Below are 7,710 nucleotides of genomic sequence, written 5' to 3'. Positions count from 1 at the left end.
ATTCCCCCTTAAAGACAAGGAACCTAGCTGTTATCCAGACACTCTCACTGAAGAGGAGAGAATGTTTCTATCTTCACTTGAGGTTGATGAAAATGAACTTAACAAAATGGAAGTAGAAACAAGAGAGCAGGTAGGCGGTGAGAGATGGAGGGAAGAGAGAAAATTTAGGTTCACAGCCTCAAGGTTCCATCTGATTTCTAGAAGGCAAAGAAATCATGACTCTTTTTGTAAAGAACTTATGCACCCCAAGGTGTTTACAAGTAGACACACTGAACATGGAAGAAAGTATGAGGCAACTGCCATTCATGAATACCAAAAATTCATGAATGCAAGAAAAACACCAGTGGTGGTGCTCAAGTGTGGACTTGTAATTTCAAGTGAAATGCCAGTCTTTGCAGCTACCCCTGATGGGAAAGTCATTGACTTTGGCTGCAGTCAGCCTTTTGGAATTTTGGAAGTCAAATGCCCATCAAGCAAAGCTGCTGTCACCCCACTAGATGCCTGTGCCGATCCCAAATTTTTCTGTCGACGAGTAGGTGACCAGTGTCGTTTAAAAACTGATCATGAGTACTATGCTCAAGTATAAGGCCAATTGGCTATAACTGGTGCTGCTTGGTGTGACTTTGTTGTCTATACATTCAAAGGGATGTCAATCCAAAGAATAAAATTTGACCAAGATTTCTGGGATAATATTAGTCAGAAACTCAAGGCATATTATTTCCAGCATTTTCTCACTTTTGCTGTCTCAGAATACAAGGGCCAGCATAATGAAGCAAGGCCTACAAGATTATAATCCCTAAAAGGTGGACTGGTCACCTCTCTTTCAATTGTCAATAATGTATGCTTTTTTATAGCAACGCCCCTGCTTTGTTCTAACACAACATTACATGTATGCAACAAAAGTTTACTTTCAGGTAATTAAGGGTAGTTTCATGCATTGCTCTATGATATAATAGGATCTTGAACATTACACAGATGTGCACAAACAGTCCACATCTGGTTTACAATACCAAAAAGACTGAGAGGGACTACACCATCCCAAATGTGAAAATTCTTAATTTTGTTGATTGCCCTCTCAACATGAATTCTGAGAGATGCAATTTCTTTTGTTTTTACAACATCCTCAGCAGGCATCTGAGCTGAACTGCCTAAAAATGGGGGGATGTTAAGGGACACACCAACTGGTAGAAGATCCTGAATAGTGAATCCTTTGTCAGCCATAACAGAATCATTAGCTTCAAAAGAGAGGTCCAGAAATCCACTTCTCTCAGTTATTTCCCTATCAGATATGCTGCCTGTGTAGAGTTGACTTATAAAGGAGATATGACCAGCAGGAGAAATAGCAATCAATCCTTTAAGAGTTGTGTGGTTCTTGTAAGAGCTAAATAGCTCACTGTTCAGGAGTAAACTACTTGGCATCTGACACTTGATTTCAGTGCAATCTATTATAGCCCTAGTATTTGGATACTTGCCTTTGAAGTCTTGAGGCATGTTATCATTCACCACTTTTCGGGATGGCCATATGTTCAACTGCCCAAACCTTAAATACATGAAATTTACCCAGGAAATTACAATTCGGCTAACTGTGGATTGAGATATATCCAATAAATGCCCCAGATGGCGTTCTGGAAATCCCTGTCTTAATCTACACATTACCAGGAAGAACTCCTCTTTAGCATTTAAAGTTCTAGGCCTCCCTGGTCCAACGCCAAGTTCAGGTTCTCTTTCATAATATTCAGGGTCAACATCGTTGGAAACAGAACGCCAAAAACGAATGTTTTCTCCATTTTGCCCCGGATTTAAGTAATTGTACGTAGCCATGAAAACGTCATACGATGGGAAGCCAGTATAAAATGTTAATATCTTCATCAGAGGTGAAATTATCTACTGTAAAGATCCTCTTCTCTAAGTTCGCACACTTCTCTGAAATTTTGAAAGCATGGGTCCTCACTTTTTCAACCTCTGCTTCTAACTTTGCATTTTTCGTTCTGCTTTCTTCAAGTAACTGCTCCATTTTAGCTAGCTTTTTTCGAAGATCGTCGTAGGACAGCTGATTGTCTGTTGTTACAGTTTCGCTACTTCCTGCTTCGGAATTACTTTCTAAGGAAAACTCGTTTAATGAATCAGTAGCATCGATACTAAGGGATTCTGAAGACGGACCGGCAACTGCACTCATATCGAGCGATGTTCGAGCACTTCCTGCTTTCCTCTTATTCTGCTTTTTATTTTGAATCGAAGCAGAATTACCTCTTGGTGTCGGCGGAGGTCTCTTCCGAGGTGAGCTCCTTTTCCATTCAAAAACTGATGGAACTGCTCCGTCTACGTAACTTAACCGCCCAATGCCTAAACTGTTCTTAAGGTGTTCATTCTTAAAATGCAGAGAGCAGACTTTAGTAGAATCTGTAATCGTGAAATGTTTACCTGTATCTCTTCGAATCGCGTGCAGCCATTGCGCGCTCAAGCTTGTATCGGTCGGGATGCTAAAAAATCCAACTTTCTCGCCGTTTGGACCGGTGGTTCCTTTTTGATTACAAAGTGGCACACAGCAATACCGATTCTGTGGTGATTTATTTTCATTCATGGTAAAAAAAGGTACTTTGTACAACCACGCTTTAAATTACACAACACGCTCTTCTGTACTTTTTTCTGCTCGAATCCTTACCCGCCTCGTTTTCATGTACTCGTACCGAGGCTTACCCGAGCCATCCACCATTATGAATTCGGTGTATCTGCCTCCATTAGTCTTCATTCACCTTCATCTACCCCCATTAGCCTTTATCCACGGTCACCTACATTTATTAGCCTTCTTTTACCTTCATACGCCTACATCTACCACCATTAGTCTTCATTTACCGTCATCTACTCATGATAGTTCAGAGACTATCCAATGAAATGTCGTGCCGTCACATCATTCATTTCTGGCTAATTTGTTCCCTAATTTCCCTCCCATTACACATATTCAAAAATAATTTTTGCATTTCCGTGAAACGTATCATATTTTACACTGTTTTGTCATACAACAGGGTCTTAACGAGGTATACATTTTCCCGAGTGATCTCACATTTTGGCCATAAAATTTTGATACCTGATCCAAAATTGTTGCAAATCCTGATCCCTGATCCCGTGAAAATCTTTTGATCCCTGGATTCAATTCTGTACTTGCTAAAAACTCAATGAAATACCAAATAAAGTGTCTCTCTTTTCGACTTCTTTTACAATTTTATTGGTCATATCACTTGCTGACTGAAGAATTAAGATTGGCTCCCGTCTGTTCTTTCGAGTTATCATAATTTCTATCCTAATTCGTTCCACTTTAGAGCTCCCATAATGATGTATCTTCTAATAAACCTTTCGCACGCAAGTAAGGAGGAGAAGAAGTTGTAGCGCCGAAGGCGACCCAACCTAGTGGGATCTGGGGGTATGCTCCCCTGGAAAATTTTTATATTTAGGGTCGCGGAAATCCTATTCCAGCGTTTTCCTCGGGACGTTTTCAGTAAATTGATACGCAGGAAAATGCAACTTTCCTGCTCCTGAGATCTCTTTGGGCAAAGATTGGCTTGACCAATGATCAAAAGTACCTACAGAATTCCACAATATCAGGGTGATTAGAAAATCCTGTCGCAGTAGGCTTTGCGTAGCGGGCAGCCATCTTGGATGAGCGTCAAAACTACTCACGGACTATTTTTCTCGCTTCCTCTCAAACCGCCCTCTGCCCCCTGGTTAGTTTTGACACTCATCCAAGATGGCAGCCCGTAACGCCGGCAAAGTGCTCGATCTCGACGATCTTACGGAAAAATACGGACTGTGAACAGTCTGTACTAGCATGTCAGGCATGTATCAGATTTGGATCGGTTAGTAGCTAAATTCAGAACAGCTCGGAACCATTTCTGCATTTAACCGCGCTGTTTTTGGAAAAAGCCATGTTGGAAATAGAAGTCTGCAAGTCGTTATGGGAACTGAGCGAGAAAATGGCCACGTGGCCACTTGCTAAGACCAAATTAGGTAAATAACCATTTCTGTATTAAATAACCATTTTTGCACAGTTTTGGATTTTTAATCGTCCATGTTTTATTTACTAAATAATCAACTGTCCAGTTTGTTTATAAATAACCAATTTTCCATTCTGCCTGCATTTTGGTTATTTAATAAATAACCAATTTCGCATTTTGGTTATTTAGTAAATAACCAATTTCGCATTTTGGTTGTTTAATAAGTAACCAATCTCGCATTTCGCATTTTGGTTATTTAATAAATAACCAATTTCACATTTTGGTTATGTAATAAATAACCAATTTCGCATTTTGGTTATTTAATTAATAACCAATCTCGCATTTGGTTATTTAGAAATAACCACTTTTTAATTTTTGGTTATTTGCTAAATAGCCAAATTTCAGTTTTGGTTATTTGTAAATAACCAATTTTATATTTTGGTTATTTAGAAATAATGAAACTGTAATGTGGTTATTTGTAAATAACCAACATTGTTTTGGTTATATACAAATAACCACTCTAAATAATAAAAATACATTTGGCGCCCCATATCTAAGTAGTTTTGACACTCATCCAAGATGGCTTCCCGTAACACAAAGTGCTCGATCTCGACGATCTTACGGAAAACTAGGGACTGTGAAGTGTGAACAGTCTGTAGTGGCATGTATTAGATTTGGATCGGTCAGTAGCTAAATTCAAACCAGCTCGGAGCCATTTCTACATTTAACCGCGCTATGTTTTTGGAAGAAGCCATGTTGGAAATAGAAGTCTGCAAGTCGTTATGGGAACTGAGCGGAAAAATGGGCCACGTGGCCACTTGCTAAGACCAAATTAGGTAAATATATAACCATGTCTGTATTAAACAACCATTTTTGCACAGTTTTGGATTTTTAATCGTCCATGTTTGTTTATTTACTAAATAACCAATTGTCCAGTTTGTTTATAAATAACCAATTTTCCATTCTGCCTGCATTTTGGTTATTTAATAAATAACCAATCTCGCTTTTTGGTTATTTAATAAATAACCAATTTCGCATTTTCGTTATTTAATAAATAACCAATCTCGCATTTTGGTTATTTAATAAATAACCAATTTCGCATCTCTTATTTGATAAATAACCAATCTTGCATTTTGGTTATTTAATAAATAACCAGCTTCGCATTTTGGTTATTTGATAAATAACCAATCTTGCATTTTGGTTATTGAATAAATAATCAATCTCGCATTTGGTAATTTAGAAATAACCACTTTTTAATTTTTGGTTATTTGCTAAATAACCAAATTTCAGTGTTGGTTGGTTGTAAATAACCAATTTTTTATTCAGGTTATTTAGAAATAATAAAACTGTAATGTGTAAATAACCACCCTTGTTGTATACAAATAACCACTCTAAATAATAAAAATACATTTGGCGCCCCGTATACATGTAATTTCTATTTCAGTGTAGGTGATTATGTTTCACCTTACTGTTAAAAACAATTAGTTGTCAAGTGTGATTATCACATCCTCTTTCCTGTGCTTTAATTTGGAATTTATCTCATTTTCTCCAAAAATTTGAATTTCCTTTGATTCACAGTTCGGTTTCTGGGGCATTTTCGCATGTATTTCATCACTGACAAAGATTATTTCCCCATAACAATCGTAAAAGCTCATTGTGCTCCTTCTGTACCTCACGTAAGACTTCATGTAATGTCCTAAGCCGATTAGGGACTGGATCGAATGTGCTAATGGGGGGGGGGGGAATTGGTCATTGATATTCGGGGGGGGGGGGTAATGCAGAAGAAAGAGTCTCCAGTTTTTAGATTTCCAGAGGTTGGCATCTCTGGATTATGTACTACAACAATAGTGCAAACACTCTCAATGCTGTAGTTCACTTAACGATACATATTTTTCGTCAGTTATCAGCATTAACTTGTTATTTTCACTGCACTACTAATGACACACTTCACAAGTAATTATAAGTACACTTACTATTAAAGATGGCATGGGTTAGCTGCATATTCACCTCTCTGTCGTGCAGTTATTCACTATCACGCCCATTTTCTTTTGACTATTTATTACACATGTAGGAGGGTCAAATGGGGTAAACACAGGACCTATGAAACATTGGCTACCAAGAACATCCTTTTTAACGACAGAGCACTAGGTTCAAATTTACTCTAACTAAAAGGAGATTAACTACATCTCACATTCCAATATTAGAGCTAGTGTTGAAACCGCCCTCCCAAGCTACACAATTTACTCCGATTCTCTCCCCGCTTCCATCCCTGACATTTTATGGGCCTCTCCTTCCCGAGTTTCGCGAGTTTCTGCGATACACTTATTTCTAGTTAAGTTCGCAATCGTAACCTCACAATTTCAAAATCGACGCGTTTTTCAAAAATCAAGTAACAAATCCCAACCGCAACATGGGAGTTGATTAAAATCTAGAGGGTTACGAGAACATTAACGCTTGTGTAATCATCGATGCGCACACGAAAGGATTTAAACAATTTCACATGGTCAGGTTTGTTCATTCTATGCAACAAAGAAGACCAAGACATTATTTTTTGGGGGGAAAGAACGTGGTCACTTTTACCCCCGGTTGGGGGGGGGGGGGGGAGGCAATCAAGGAAAGTTTGGGTAGAGGTGTGTCGCCGAGGCCTTCGAAGGCAGCTGTGCAAGACAAAAATTGCCCATTTCGCTATCATGTTTAAGACAGAAGACACTACTTTCTGACCCCAATTTGTTTTGTTTTGCATACAGGATTACGTAATTTTTCGCACTAAAATCGTGGAAATAGAAATTATTGGTTTTGCAAACGTAGACCGCTCATCGCAGGTCTTTACACTCTTTCAAAGGCTTCCGGTCCAAAAAGACGTTCTGTTCAAGACGCTTAATAGTGAGATTCACATGACCTGTGTTGGGAAAAATATAACTTACAACCTAAAGAGGTCTATTCTCCGCTAACAAAAACCATATATACATGTACTGTCAAGAAAGGAAATGCTAGTGAAGTAAATGCTAAAAACGCAGTCAACAAAAATTAATAAGTGATGCTTTGTTTATTCCGTGGCTTAAGCTGTTTAGGGATCATTTAGGCCTTGCTGAGCTCTCGTGGACGCAGATTTTTAGTGTTGACATTTAATTGGACATTCCCGAAACAAACAGTACACATGAATGAGCAAGGAAATTTTTGTTGCAAACTGCAAAGTTCAGTAACAAATTAAAAATACAGCATCATGAAACGCGAAGAATTATAAACAGGGTTTTCACGGACTTAATAACTACTTTGATTAAATCTTGCGGAGGTATGCAGTGTTTTTATACTCGGAAGGATTTTCGAAGGATTTTTATTAGCAATAATTAATTATAACCAATTTAATTGTTGTTTCACTAACATGCATCAAAGATTCACAGCACAACATTGGGGTAAAAACAGAAAAAAAAGAAGAAGAAGAAGAAGAAGCTTGAAAGGAACTGACGAGTTCATCAGTATTGGAAACTGCCAACAATATTTAAGGATTTTTTTTGTTTTTTTGACCAGAGGAGCCCGCAATCCTACTCTCCAGGACCCAGTTGTTCAAAGGGTGGATAACGCTATCCATTTTATAAATTTCTATCCAGCGGCTAAATAATTGCTTTTTGCAATACTTATCCGCTGGATAGTGATCGCTCCGTTGGAGGGTGTTATCCAACGTTTGAACAACTGTAGCCAAGTTGCCATTACGCATGCGAGG

General features: G+C 38.4%; 1 pseudogene; it reads right to left on the bottom strand.

Moving 5' to 3' along the window:
- Nucleotides 1-942: 942 nt before the first annotated feature.
- Nucleotides 943-2,581, bottom strand: LOC140948849 (uncharacterized; annotated as a pseudogene).
- Between the last annotated feature and the right edge of the window lie 5,129 nt (nt 2,582-7,710).

This window comes from Porites lutea, chromosome 9 (assembly GCF_958299795.1).
Source record: "Porites lutea chromosome 9, jaPorLute2.1, whole genome shotgun sequence".
Taxonomy (NCBI): Eukaryota; Metazoa; Cnidaria; class Anthozoa; order Scleractinia; family Poritidae; genus Porites; species Porites lutea.
The sequence above is the reverse complement of the archived record's forward strand: the minus strand, read 5'-3'. Positions and strand labels throughout refer to the sequence as shown.